Genomic DNA, 15,958 nt, shown 5'->3' with positions numbered 1-15,958 from the left:
CTCTGTTTGTAACCAGATTACCTATCCTCGGAACCCCTAAAGATCAGGAAAGCGTAGGGTGACGCGTAAGAATATGTCAAACAGGAAAGATCGGTTGATATCATGAATTAAGAAATAGCCAGAATACCCCTGAGCGTTACTCATCGTTGTTCGGTAACTCATAATATTCACGAAAACACACTCTCCTAGGTAATAGGTCCCTCAAACGGATCACGATACGATAAATAATGTAAAACGATCCAAAACGATAGCACGTCTATCCCGGAGCCCTAGCTCAGCGCCGTGAGCGACGCTACAAACTTCAAAAATCGGGAACCTTCCCATGGGAGCGCCGTAATACCACCTCCTGGCCCTATAAGATTCACTATTACATCGGCTACGCTAGCGAGCTCGCGATCTTCAATTGTTTTGACGATCCCGATGAAATAGATCCTGGCATCTTTTTACGTTGGGGTGACTGCAGTGCTCTTTCCGGAAGGAATCCACCTCTACTCCCTCGATATTCGGCTCCGTGTCGCTTCTGCAACCCCTGTATGTCTTTTGATCGTGAAGACGCTCTCCGCTTGCTTCGTGTAGTCGAGCCGTGTTGTGTGGTCTGATCACCTCTCTCGGCAGCGGTCCGCCAGGCCCGCAGTTAGCTCTCTCGGGCCCCGTCACAATCAAAATTTTGTTGAATCCTCTCGGATTCGTTTAACAAACTCAAAAGCAAGAGAAACATTTCCAACAGGGAAATAACTACAAATTCTTAAGATAAAATCAGTCCAACGCCATGCGAAACGTTCCGGAACCCATCAGACCTCACGACGTAGCCGAATTCGCCTACTTTGTGACGTGCATCAAAATGCCACGTCACAATATATATATTCATATGCTATATCTCAGACACACACGCACACACACACAGCCTCTCTCAATCATTTTCTCTTTCAGTGGTTACATCTAGTGGTTACATCTGCAGATTCTTGCACTTTCGAAGTGAATTCACGAAGATAAGCTGCATTTTGATATTATTTCTTCGATATAGGATAAAATCTGTGAACCATGAAGAGGTTGTTACGGCAAATAGTAGGGGGGAAAAATGATTGGTGAGAAAAATATCAAGCCAGACGATCACGGTAAATATAGAAATTTCCTATAGAAAAGGACACACATATGTATACATACATAAGAAGCCGGACTAGAGACTCGACTTAACGAACTATCACACGAGGTAGAAAAAAGAAAAGAAAATAAGCGTCGAAAGATTCTCAAGACAGCGACTATCGCCCCGGAACAAATTCAAGCGTAGTGGCCTGATTGCCCAATGGAAGGGGGTTAACGTTGGTGGGGGTCAGGGGTCGTCTCGAAGTTACCAAGAGACACAAGAACGAGGACGGACCCCGACACGACTCTACGGTGGAATTTGGCCCTGGGTATGAATTCGATCACGATCTTCACCTTCCATTTATTCCCATTCGTCCACCCGTACCAATCCGTAGAGTACCGTCCGAAGAGCAGAATTGTTCTCTTGCAAAAAGATAAAGAAGGGACCGATGGGAGGCTGGGTGGTAGCTGGATAAAAAAGAGGAATGAAAAAAAAAGCTGATAGAAGAAACGTAGACAGGGCGCCAAAGAGACAGTGGGCTAGCACTGAAGTAAAGGCATCGTCACAATCCAGGGACAATTCAATAAGCTCAGTAGAGTGTGGATTTTTCTGATTAGCCAAGAGAAGTTGGACCGTAGCCCCATCTAGGTATATACTGTGTACGTATAATCCCAAAAGTACTAGTAACGGTGGCCGCAGCAAGAGTAGTAGTGGTGAAAGTAGTAGCGGAAGTTGGGGGATCCGGGGTAAGGGTGCGCGTGACCGTGATGCGAATACGGCTCTGGCTTTTGTCTTATTCGAAAACTTCAAACGCTTCGCCGACGTCTCCCCCTTTCCGTTTCCTCTGCTAGTTTAACCCCATCCTCATTCTCACCATCTTTCTCTCGCTTCCCTCATGACCATCTTCTCGTACCCACGTATTTACAATTCTTGGACTATCCTCTTTCACGATTTCCCCTCCCTGCTTCCCCTGAGGCAATGTCGGCCATTCCCGTCATGCACGAAGATGCACTCGACACCTTCGTTTCAATCGACGTCGAAACGGTGCATCGTGAGTTGCCTACGCTCTCTACCTAACCACTGTTCAAATGCAACCAAGTCCATCCCCACTCCTTAGCTTCTTCATCACCTGACAATCCCTACTCTTCGCTTTCTCTCTCCCACTACACCATTTTTATCCCTACTCTAGACACCACGTGCTGCGATTGACCAATCCTATTTGTACACTCTCGCGGGGGAGTCCCCGAACCACGTGAGTGTCACACCGATAATATATCGGAGTCTTATGTAAGGGGACATAACAGTATCTAAGCAGACAGCACAGAGTGAGCACAGATCAAGAAAATAATCCTATAAGATTGTGTATAAGACTATGGTAGGAGCGCTTTGATACATTCTATACTCTCTTCTGTATTCGAGTTGTCTCTATGGTATTGATATGGATAGGGTACGGAGTTATTGAGGACAGACAAACTGGTTCTACAGACGCAACTGGAAACGCTGACGTTTCGCTTACGTGTAGAAACTTCGTAAGCGGATATGTATTACTACCGGATAGATGGATTTATCAAGTGAGCAACGAAGGCTCCATTGAAAATGGCGAAAATTGGATGGGCCCGCTGTATCTATACTACGTTCGACGTGTTTCTCAGTATACCTATGTATGCACATAAGTAGTACGTATCGTGAGATAGGATATAGGAGCGTTACGTGCTCGCTGCTGTACATCTATATGGGATTTTTACCCTATACAGGGTGGATCGCTCGAAAGCGAACAACTGAATATATCTTTTAGTTGTGAAGATTCGAAAAAATATTAAAGACATAAGTTTAATGGTTTCGAACAGTGAACATGATCCTTATCAAATTTTTGTTCGAGCATTTTTTCCCGAGTTATGAAAAATAGATTTTTTCAATTAATATTAGCTCTATAACGTACTTTTCTCTTGTGGTTAGGGTATTGAGGTTGAGGGGGATGGGGCGGATTTTGACTAAGAATGTAAGATTCACATCTATTCGTAGCTAGATTAGTTTACCCCTGTAGCCACTAGGGGCGCAGGAGAGCAACATTTTTCGAACGCGTGTCAAGATTCGTGTGTCGAACTGTGGACAGGCCAAGAAGGGGTATAAAGTTGGACGCGGGGGATCAGGACGTCTAAGGAGTCCTCAAAATTTGTTTAAGTTAAATCATATGACTATCTAACAATTTCACAAGCCTTGTACTAAGCAGAAAGAAATAAAATATGAATTAAAAGAATTAAAAATGCGACTGCGAAAAGACGTAATGAATTAAAAATAAAGAAAATATAATTTAAATAAATTAAAAAAATAGATGCAAGTATTTGTTCTTTTCCTTTACCTTACAACTATGAGGTAATCACTTCGATACTTAATAACTATTCGAATACATGGAACGTGTGAATAGTTACAGGACATCAATGTTTAATGTAGTAGTCGGGCGCCCTCCCTTATTTGTAGGTATTCATATATAACATATATGAGTAAAGTATCCCCTACGAAACCCCCCTAATTACCTGTAACTTGTAACTTTAAATGATTTAATTAAATTCTATTGGGGATTGAGAAATGAGCAAAGACCAACGACAGAACCAATCAAATGTGTGAATATGTGTGAAAGAGAGAAGGAACGTAATCAGGTAAAAAAAAAAAGATCGTAAGGTGGAGATACGCGCAGCAAAAACAAGACATTTTAGTTTCATTCATTGTTAGAAATGTATGTTACGTTTGAGCAAATCCTATTCTCTTTTAAATTACTATCTCATGTCACGCTATCCAACCTAACTAAGTAAACTAAGAATCGTGCCCTAACAAACATCCCTTGTTAGTCATGGGGTTACATGCCGCTGGCGCATTCGAAATAGCCTACTTTCGGGAAGTGTTTCTAAGGTAAATAAAGTGTTAATAAATGCAACTTTTATATTATTTTATTGTGCATATATTGTAATAATTGTCAATTCAAGAGTTTATAATTTTATTAAAAACATGCTTCGTAATCACATCTCGAAATTTCTTCTGTAGTGCACGCATAACTGTACCGTCTACGGGGTTTTTCGCTGTAGGGAAGTCGGATCTTAAAATTTCAAATATTGTCTTATTAAGTAACGTAGTAATTATAATATATTGCAAGAGAGAAAGGGCGAGTGGTTCAAATTTCCAGAAATTAAGAAAATTGCGCAACTTTAAAAAAAAATCGAAAATAGTCTTACAATTTTTCACCTTTTTTATTTATACAAACAAAAAGGGAATGAAAAAATATTGAAATCTTGCCGAGTTATCGTGGAGACGCTGATGAAAAAGGCGTTTAAAATTTCCAACGTAAAAATCTAACGAATATTTTGTTTTTTGGTCAATTTACACTTAATTTGCTATTCAAGCTCTATACCGTGGACCATCCTTCTACGCAGTATAAGGGATACCCAGTAGTAAATATTTCTAAATAGAGAAGCGCGCAATAATGCAGTTGTCCCAAAATATAATATTTAGCAAAGGGGAAGCTGAATTATTATAGTTAAAGCGCCGGGGTTGACTAACTAACCGGAATATTTTCGTCAATTTTTAAATATCTCAAAATTTCGTTTTTTTCGAAAGATTCAGTAAATCCATAGACAATAGTCAATAATAAAATAATTATTTTTTTGAATACATTCGAAGCATATATCCCCTCAATCAAATAAATTAAGTTTTGAAAACTTATAAGCGATATTTTGAAAATTCGTAAATAAAATACCAATATACTTTGGAATTAAAAATAAATATTAAGCAAAAGTATGTAGGTAGCTTCATTTACAAAACCATCAACGCTCTTTATAAATCCACAAAACGTGATTTTGAAAAAAAAAAAAAAATTCTTTCTGCATCATATTCGCCTTGATCCTCGGTTCGTTTTACTCTGAATTACTCTAAGAGCATTCCGAATCATATCTTTGCCTGTTATCAGTGTTTACGATTATCAGAAATGAGAAATTTTCATAAATTTTTTTTGAAACCCTATCGTGTACCCACGACTCTATCCAACGGGTATTCCCCATCATGAAATATTCGATATACTCTCGAGATTCTGTATGCTTTGGAATATTATCATACCCCTAAACGATATATGGTACAACTTCTATTTGTTGTGTCAGTATACAGTGGAATTCGATGCATGAAATAAACGACTTCCAGTACAGTATGCTTATACATGCGATTGTGGATTCTCATACAAGTCGTGTAAATGTACATATAATATATAAATAGAAAACGGAGCAAAAACGCTGGACAGATTCTTGTATTGTAAGGCATATAAGTTACAAGTTAAACGACACCCTATTTTTGCACAGCACTGTACGTGGCTGTATTTATTTAGAGGGGTGGGGGGAGGAGGTTTCTTCACAGCACTTTCCGATATATACTGTATGGTACAATCCGATTGAGGAATAAAAGCGAATATAGTGAAATTGCAATTTCCACCTTCTGAGACGATTCGTTCACAAAAATATGTATGAAAATAATATACACTTTTCGCTATGAATATATATTTTATCAAAGAAAAAGGCTAGATCAAAGTTAGAAAAAAAAAAAAAAAACTTCCAGTTTCGTTGAGCTCTACAAAAAAATGCAGCTCAACGATTATAACTCCATTAGAAAAATTCCCCTTCGCATACTGTCAAATGCACTTGCCAACTTCATTCTGCATATTGCACAAAAGATAAATCGTATTTTTCGCCTATGGCGATGATTTTTCCACTCCAACTTTATTTATTTTAATTTTGTCGCTTTTTCAAATTCTTATTCTCTTCTTGCTTTCACGACTCATCCATCTACTTCATGTTAGCAACACTGTTCACCAAGGTACGTTATATGGTTGTGTAATAGATTTTATGTTTACTCAGTTCGGTTATCATTGTTTACCTGTATATTTTGTATATGTATACCTTTCTGCACTTCGGTAACACTAGACATGTATGGACTCTATTCGCCAGGCAAATGACGGTCCGAAACTCCCACGAACATTGACAGGGCAGAACGTTCACGCAATTAATGGCTCTGCAGGATTTAATTGGTACAATCTCGAACAATGTTCCACGTGCAAGTGATTCGTGTTTACGTACATTTTCAGTGAAGGTGAGTTTACGAAATTTCGAGTTCTAGGTAAATTCGATATATCCTCTTGATTCGATTGCGTCAATAGTAGGCTGACAGTCGTAGTATATTTTGTTAAAATTATAACGTGTCTTAATGAATAACACAGTAAAAATCTGTGACCGGATAAATGTATAGAGAAGTTAAAAATATTATGTGGTGATGCTATGATACGCGTTTGGCACGTCTGAGTAATGCTCGAGCATAAAAATGTTTCGTTATGACGTAACCATAACAGACGGTCGAGATCGATTTATCAACTTACTCAATTCCATCTAGTGAGTGGATTGGATATAAAAAAAACTATAAGGAAAACTAAAGAAACATCCGCTAGAAAAATGATACGAAATACATGTGTAAGAATCACGATAATGTGGTATGCGTAAGGAATTGCAGATTTTTAACAATGTTATGAAATTTACTTATATTTCAAATAATTGTTTTATTTGAGTCTAAATGTGACCTAGATTTTACTGGAAAAAAACTCGTACAATGCCGTCATAACATTTTTTTAAATTTTAATCGGGCAAATAATTCGTAAAAATACCGTTGTATATAAAATATACTAGTTTCTTTGAAAAACATTTTTATTTGATATAAAATTTTTAAAAGGTATATATACATTTTTATTTCAAAATTAACATTTTCAAGAAAAAAATTAGTCACTCCTATCCGGACTTTCTAGTTGAATATAATAAAAAGTAATATAACATGCCTTCCACGAAAGTCCAATTTTTAATGGAAACATTTCTCTACACCTCATAATGTATAGTCTGAGAACTTTAAATTTTCATTAACCGAACTTTATAATCCCACGTTTTTACAGTAGGTAGCCACATCATTTGTTTGTGCTGAAATATTAAACTGATATTAACAGTTTAAAAATAGACATATTTTATTACTTAATATTACAAAAAAAAATAAGAAAGAGAATTCTTAGATTTTAAATATATGACTATTTCATTAAATTAAATTATTAATGCAGTTATGACGATGCTTAAACCGTAATATTAGCTAAATGCCCCAGGCCGATAAGCAATCTGGCATTCACGAGGCATGGCATATACTGGGTTTTATAAATAATCCGTCTGAAACAGACAAAGAAGATGAAAAAAAAAAATAATCTAACATTAAACGGATAACGTCAATGCTGATACGAAAATAAGAACAATTTTGAACTGCCTTTGAAGTTAAAGGAATTAATATTGAAAATCAATTTATGGGTGAAAACTTGATATGCTCTTGTTAAACTCCAATGTCGTGGTTAAAACTGTCAAAAATATGACGTTGCTTTTTATTATTGAAGAAAATAATCTATAACCCACATAGTAACATGATTTCACAAAAAAAAAACAATAATTTATAATTAACATTAATCATTTAGTAATGGAATTCACATTGTGGCGCATATTTTTAATAACTTAATAATTTTGCCTGCCAAACCTCAATGACAATATTATCTTGACTAGTCATAAACTTATTTAAAATGAATAAGCTAAACTTATTTAAAATAAATTTACTGTACTTAAAACCGCATATTGACTGTTTAGAAAATTATCATGCTGCCTACTTCACGGTATACATCTTTTAGGTTCATATTATTGCGCCAAAAAAGCCTTCGACTCATAAAATTCATATTTTCACCATATCTCAAATCTATAGCTTTGCAAGATCTATCTTCATACCTAAATTTCTTTCAGACATTCATTTTCGAAAATTTTACCTTATCAAACCATTGCACTATCTATGCGCATTTTGTCTAGATATATCTATACAATATGTATACAATGGATAATATCTACACAAAATTATGCCTGTAGATAATGTCATGTGTTCAAAAAATAAAATTTTCAAAATCGAACGTCCGTAAAAAATTTAAATATGAACACATATTTTGCAAAACTGCAGATCCACGATATGGTGCGGATTGGTTCCAGAGGCAGCTACACGACACGTGCAAGTGTTTTTCACGAAATGGTTTCATGAACGGGAAGGGTGGAATGACAGAAAAAGAAGGAAGGTTGCTGGACCGAGAAACATGAAATATACATCGTGCGGTGTGCAGCGAGCGAGATGCAACTATTTCCATGTCAAACGTTTGACACAGTTCGATATTATTTAATCCATTTAACGGAAGGGTCAGGGTATATATATTTCCAGTTGCTGATAGACAGACGGACAGACAGGCAGACAGACGGGTCGACAAGCAAGCACACGGAACGGAACAGAAATCAAATGAATCGACAAATCGGCAACAATTTCACTGCTGCGGAATTTTCAACCTTTGATTTTCCACCCTCGTCCTCCGTCAGTCTATCTCTCTTACGTCAGGGAGAATAGCTTGCATGTGCAGAAGCAGCGAATGACACTGCATTCATTGGTTCCTCTGTACAATTGTCACGTTCGCCTCAGCAATTTATGATGATTGGAATAGCGGGCAGTTGCAGCCGAGTAGTACGGCCCTGAGAGGAGAAGGAGGACGACCAAGATAGTGCAGTAGGATGGAAGCCTTTGGACTGGCTGCTGATGGTGGTAGTAGCGATGCTAGTGGGGTACACTCTTATCTCGAAAACTGGTTCAATTAGTGAAAACTCGATGATAATAAAAAACAAAGAGTGAAAAGGGGAGAGAGAACAAGAAGTAGAAAAAACAACACTAAAGTATTTTACTATTTTAATGACCCTGAGGAAAAAGGGATTACGATAGAAATTGCATCGCGTGCATCAGATGCACTTTGGAACTATCATAAAATTCTATGGGGTGTTCGATAATACGAGGAACGACTGAAAAATATTTGAAGGACTACTAAGAAGAACTGTCCTTATTATGATCATAAGTATAATTGCACGTACTGTTTAAATAATGTCCGCTTGCGTGTCTAACCATTAATCGTTCAAACTCAATCGATTAGTCAGGTTGTCAAGAAAACTTGTATTTATAAACGAGTGATATTTTTTGTTCGACCATTTCAAGTTTTCATCCAACCGGACACTAATTCTCACACGTAGCACTGCTCATGGAACAGCGGAGCAACCGTCGCCATTGTGGTAATTGGGAGTAATTAGTGAATAACGATTGATTGTAGTCACCGGTATAGATGTTACAGATGACCTTCCATATGTGTACGAGTCCTCCCAGGTATGTTATGTACATATGGAAACGATAATTATTATCATGCGAATGTGACGGGTGTATGTACTAGTCTGTCCAGGTGTGACGTGTACAGGTCATTCCAGGTGTATAATGTGCCTATGGAAACAATAATTATTATCATCTGAGTGTGAATCATGCTCAATCGTCCGTCTATACAGAAGGAATTGACATTCGGCAACGTTATTAGTCGAGCACCGAGTACTTACCTTTGTGTGCATCGCTACAGATGCGTTTACATACATCGTGTTGCAAGTGTCCGATCCGTTATACACTACATACTCGAGGAAAATGGGAAGTCACCATTGTGTAATATGGACACTGTATATAAAGGATTATTCGCGGCAAATGCACCAACTGAAATTGGCCGTGAATTTCATGAATCGGAGCAGGCTGGCATCATTAAAGAAATGAAGGTTAACATCGTAAAACTGTTTTTATCATGAATTTCACATTCCTTCATTTGTTTAACAAGGCCACGCTGCCTCGATTAACAGAATTGTTCAATCGCGTCCAACTTCAGCGCTTGCGTTTGCCGTGAATTATACTATATGCATATACTTACATATAGCTATAGTACAAACGTACGTATTTCTATGTAAATAAGTACAGTCAGATGATAATTTCCCTTGGCCATTTCTATCTTCCCTCGCAGTGGACTAATAGTAAGAAAAGTGCACTAACGCCATCTGGAGCAGCCCGTAGGAACTGTTTACTGAAATTACCTAACTAACGTTAGCTCCTAGCGAACACTGCAATTCGAGTGGCGCTGACGATCAATGCCAGCAGAGCGGGTAATGAAGGGAAATAAAATAAAGAAAATTTCGTTTCAATTAATCCACTTAATTATTTAAATCAACTTCGCTCAAACGTTAATGAACTATCGATATATAATTTACATAGTTAAAATGCTGAAAATTCTTGTAACGAAGGTATATTCGTTTACTACGCGCAGTGCATATATATGGTATATGCATAGTACGATATTCCCTTAATTTATTGTAGGGTGTTTCCAACTGGGACAGGCCTTGGGAGACCTATTTTGAAATTAAGGATGCAGAGAGATGTATGACACTGACAAAGAGGGAAACAGGATTTAAATTTGTGTATACTTTATAACAGCAAGATACAATACTCAGTTTTGAAAATTAACTCTGGCGAACGCGCTAAAGCAGTCACGTTGAATATTACCTTACGCATAGTATTTCTTGTAAACATTCCCAAAGTCAGTAAGAGAAATGAAGCTGAGAATAGAAATAAATAGAACGACCAAATTTCAGAGCCACGTCAATTAACAATGACATCAATGCAAATGACGATATTAGCCAACAATACCGTAGCTAATATTATTATTTTAGGGAAATTATATCAGTGTAATTTATTTAGCTTAATCAAGCGAATTAGAGAAACACGTTCGAGTGGACCTTATATACAAACGTACTATGAATATATGTATAACATAAATGAACCATGTACATACCTAACTATACCAAGAGAATTTAAAGGGTCGGACCCACAATGAGCCGCAGTTTCTCAGAATTTCAAACGATCGGAGTTCCCTCGTGGAACAGTTTAAAGTTCCCAGTGATTGGAACCGAGTGGAAACTGCTAAAAATCTATGTTTCGTAATCGAAAAGTACTCGAGCCGTATAATAACTACGAAAAGAGGAAAACTTAAGCAATTACGAAAGCCCTTCGTCGATCCCCGGGCTATCCTGAACATGATGAATTATTTTCCCTTTTTTCCATCTCTTTTTCGTTTTCTTCCTACTGTATAACTACAACCAGTCTCTCTCCCTCTCTCTCTCTCTCTCTCTGTCTCTCCCTCTCTTGAAATTTCATACCCGAACGCTCGCGTATACCGAGCGTGAAACTGTGTGAAAACGGTGCAAAACACGAATCTATTTTCTAACCAGAATATATTTTGTCCTGATAGCCATTATAGAAATCTCTAAAAATGCATATAGTAACCATCAAAGTAATATCCAGGAGTGGTCATATCTATCCAACAGAATGATCGGGAATGGTCGATAACGATCGGTTACTATCGGCTATTATCTACTTCAGTCCAATATGCCGATATTGTCCTGCGATTTAGTTTAGTCTCTACTCAACTCGACTACTCTGCGCACTCAATGGCGGACAGAGAAACGTGTGAATCGCTGTTCGTGCATTGACGAACGATAAAATTGGACAGTAAAAGTTATAAGGTTTCGACGGGATTCCGCGAGAATTACTCGCGACAATAGATACTCTGCGATCGTTGACGCGTACTATTCGAATGGCGATGACAACAATGCAAATCCGCGGGTACCTATGTGTCCCAATCTATTCCGCGGTGATATCTGCGTGTGTGCCCACGAACTATTCTGAATACAATTGGACACTAGTCTACCCTGGTGTACAGCCCTGTACGTGGCTATGTAACGCAGTAAGTGTATCCGCGTATATGTAGACGCAACATTTTAGCCCATTCTCGTTGCCAAGCACATAGAACACACATAGAATATATATATATACATATGTAGATGTCATGGCGTTAGCGTATCCACGTAACGTTGCATAGTCGCGCGAGGCCATTATTTATCAGAATCGCCTGGGCTCATGCTGGCTTCGCTGTCTCAGCCTCATAAATCGAGTGTTTAGCGGAGTTTTATCCCGTACTCCATGATCTACCGGGCTTCCATACTCGGAGTACCAGAGTAGAAAATGTTACGGCCCTGCAAAATTCCAGCCGCGTCCCTGTTGTATACCTAATGTTATACTAATGCCGAATGTGAAGCGACCGGTAGGCTGATATGCGGCAGACTGATGAAGACTGGTCCAGTGTTTGAGACTGAAATAGGCTTCCATCCCCACCGCTTGAGCCTTATCCCCACTTTTATGAAAATGTTCCTATCAGTTTTCTGTACCTGCAGATTCTCGTTATATTTTTTTACATCGGTATTTTGAATCATACCGTACACTATGATTTTGTAGTTTCACCTAGGTCTTGGCGATATGAAAAATAAATTGAAACTCGAAATACATTTCCCCTCTGCCAGTTCCGGCATCCCCACCTTCACTCTCGGTGCTGCTGTAACCGGAGAACTTATTTCTGGAAATATGGCGCCGACCGACACGTGCTATTTTTGACTTTGCCATGTAATTTCTTCTTCTTCTTCTTCTTCTTCTACTTCTTCTTCTTCTTTCTCTTTTTCTTCTTTTACGCACCCGCTTGCCAGGCTTACGAGCCGAAATAGATCGCACCACGACGCCAGGGACGTACGTAGAATCGTTCTATTTTCAGCATGAAGCCATTAAAAAAAAAAAAAAAAAAAGACGTAATGAGATATAAAACACTTTCTTCGTTATGAATATCTTCACCTGTTCAATAAGAATGCGATATCTTATTTCCTCGAATGTTGCGAAAAGATGGTCTTCTTCTCCTCTTGAATTAATTGGACCTTTTCGGTACCTCGTTACTGGATATATAATGTCGCGTACTTTTAAGGACTTACACTTGTACACTTGTTTCTTAATTTTTTTCCCTCTTTTACAAAATATCATAATTATTCGTCTCCCACTTTACTGCAGACGTCATTTGCTCCCTTTCGAAACTCGAACACTACTCCGGTATTTGTACATGTGCACGTCCATGCACCTGCATACATTTCAAATATCGAGTATATAGCACTTTTTCTGCATTTTCCTTTTCAAGCTTCTTCGTAGCCGTTGGTAAGCCTGGGCGCGGCTCCATACTTCTTTACATTCCATACGTCGCATTTACTATGGGAAGTAAGGAAGCACGGAACAGTGACCCCGGTCTCGATTGGAAAAAAAAGCAAAAAAAACATTGATTTCGAAGAGCCGTAACCAGATGAAACAGAACAAGACGAAAGAAAACAGAGAAAGAATTAATATGGCTTCCACAGAGACAGGCGATGTTGCCATTCTACAGATTTCCCCTCGTCTTCGGAAAAAGATTTTTAAGCACCGGCATGTCGGTGCGATGATGATCGGATCCAATGCACGTAGAATTGGTGGAGAACACTGGCGACGTCGATCTATGGTGATACCGATGATACCGATGGTGCTGATGATGCGGATGCGGATACGTGCGACGATACTAATACGTTTTCGTTCTAAGGAATAAGGGTTGTTACGAATCCTCCTCTTCGACTGACCGCCTCCAACTGAATGCTGCCAAAGTCGGGTACGGCTCCTTCAACGAGCCCTCTAAAAATGGCCGCACACATCCCATTGGCCTTCTTGTCACACCCAACACCACCACCACCGCCGCCACCATCATGATCAGCATCAGCATCGGCATCAGCATCAGCATCCCTTCTCTAACTCTAGCCACAGCATGTAAGCTTACACTTGAAGAGACTAGCGCATGCCGTGCTTCGGACTCGCGGTAGCGACTCGCTCCAAATTTGTCTTTACCCGAAAATAGGCGTCCCACGGCTGCCACCACATGGCGACTATTCCTGGGATGCGAACGCGAGTGATAACTTAGAACGTACCGTAGAAAGACCGTCTTAGGGTTTCATCTTGGCCATGATAGTACCAACGATTATGTCTTTTGTTTATTACTATTTTATTATTTCATTTTTATCTCTTTGATATTACTTTTTCACTGCGAATATCTCTAAATGTGAATTAGTAAACGTTTCTTTGATCAGTTCGGTCCTTGAGCAAGTCTCCAGAATTAATAAGCTTTTTTCATCGACGTTGCTCACTGAATATCAAGTCAATATGTTAGTGATTTTTCAATGATTCCTTTTTAGGGAGAACATTGTTTGAACTTTTTTTTTGTGTTGCATTTGCAGGATACAGGTTGGAATTGGATAATGTTTTCGATGCTTTGATTTTAACTTTGATTTGATTGATACTTATTATCGTGTTTGTCTCTTTTTTTCGTAGCACGAAGGCGTTACTACAGTTTATGGGTTTCACGCTAAAAAGCATACGAGAGGGTCGTTGGCTCCGGTTACGCTTTTAGATTTTTCTTTTCTGAGACCTTTTTCGAATGCTCTCTTTAGAGGGTGCAGTTGTTATTTTTGTTTTTAAACGAATCTAATCTCAGAAATATGTGGGATTACTCCTGATGGGTCTGTGTTACCAAATTCGGATATGTTTTACGGATTGTGTGAATTTCTTTAATGGGTTCGTTAGAAAATGGATCTGTTTGTTTCTTACCTATTCTTAGTCTGTATTGTTTAATTCCCCTTTCTGCTTTCCTGTTCATGATACCGCTCTCCGGATATCCATTTAACTTTATACCGATTTCTAATATAATCTTTTCTTATAAAGATTTCTTCTATTTCAGAAGCAATAAAATAGAAAAAAAAATTTTTAAACCTTTTAACCTAAACTACAAAATTTCGAATAACCAGATAATAAAACAAAATTAATGTTTTGAATCGATGACGAGAAGAGCTATGACTCCTTTTTATTAAAATTTGTATTTCTCTAATTAAAAAAATGTTTTATTCTTTCAATAATGAGGCTTTACTCCAACCTTTCATATAAAACCATTGTGCATCAGTATTTTCTTTGATTCTAATAATACGAAACCTTCGAGGCGATATGAAAAGCATTTATTACTGCATCCACATTATATGACGTAATAACAGACTGATAATATTATTTATCGGTAGAAGAATATGCAAGAAGCAGCAACAAAACTGAACGGCAACCCATACGCTATTATTAATTTTCATGAATTTAAACGTAGTACGAAACAAATAACTTGTTTGTAAAACGTAGATAAATTACTATGGATTAAAAATGTTTTTTAGAATTTACCAAACATTCGATAAACCACGTAAACAACTCGTCGAAACTTCAAAATCCGTTTCCTGTTACCATTATGAATTTACTCATGCAACTCGATACAGAGTCAATACCAGAGGATGATATAAAGCAAAGTAATAGAAAAGCGATAAGATCTTGGAAGTGAAAGAAAAAACATAAGTACGTTATCCTAAACCGATTCGTGAAATTCCATTGCTTCCAAATAAAACAAGCACTCTGTAATGTGACGTAACTATCAATTCTTAAATTACTAACCTTGGCACGTTGCTTGCACGAGGAACAGAGATAACGATGAAGTATTAAAGAAGAAAATCACGAGGAAAAAGAGACGTGGACCAAGAGCAAATAATGAAACAATTTCAAAGAAAATCGAAGAGAATAAAAAGTAATATAAAAATGAAAATTCAAGAGAAATAAGCTGAAGAAGAAAAATATCTGAGCGTCCCGTTCTCCGTGTCTAAAATTACTGGTAGCAGCCGATGCATCCCTTGGAGGCTTTCGGTTGTATCTCTGTGTGCTCGCTATTTCGAGCATCGTGACGCCGTCGAGACGTGGACACCCCGCTGCGAGAAAATCGACGCTCGTGTTTTTTTTTGGTTTTTTTTTTTGGTTTTTTTTTCGGTATTTCGGGTTTTGTCGACCACGCTGCGTCGAGCAATGGGACGGATGACAAGCTGAAGGGATAGAGGGACGATGCGAGAGAGAAAGGAGAAGGAGCAGACCAAGAAAACAGGGAAAAGGTCAAAGAGAGTAACAATAAGAAGGAAATGAGAAAAAACG

At 38.1% G+C, this 15,958-nt stretch overlaps 1 protein-coding gene and 2 long non-coding RNA genes across 4 annotated transcripts in view; 2 read left to right on the top strand and 1 right to left on the bottom strand.

Annotated features, from left to right (window-relative positions):
• LOC107270933 (E3 ubiquitin-protein ligase MIB1) overlaps positions 1-15,958 on the top strand; it is a 292,845-nt gene that overhangs the window by 266,158 nt on the left and 10,729 nt on the right. The gene's annotated exons all lie outside the window — the stretch shown is intronic.
• Positions 2,374-3,009, top strand: LOC107270937. Its single transcript, XR_001538471.2, has 2 exons — positions 2,374-2,459; positions 2,531-3,009. It is a non-coding gene; the product is annotated as an uncharacterized LOC107270937 (long non-coding RNA).
• LOC112494839 lies at positions 8,068-13,054 on the bottom strand. Its single transcript, XR_003060720.1, has 3 exons — positions 12,743-13,054; positions 9,586-12,655; positions 8,068-9,475 (listed from the first exon to the last, which is right to left on the bottom strand). It is a non-coding gene; the product is annotated as an uncharacterized LOC112494839 (long non-coding RNA).

This window comes from Cephus cinctus, unplaced genomic scaffold (genome assembly GCF_000341935.2).
Source record: "Cephus cinctus unplaced genomic scaffold, Ccin1 Ccin1_scaffold0857, whole genome shotgun sequence".
Lineage (NCBI taxonomy): Eukaryota > Metazoa > Arthropoda > Insecta > Hymenoptera > Cephidae > Cephus > Cephus cinctus.
Note: the sequence above shows the minus strand (reverse complement) of the source record. Positions and strands in the feature narration are given on the sequence as shown.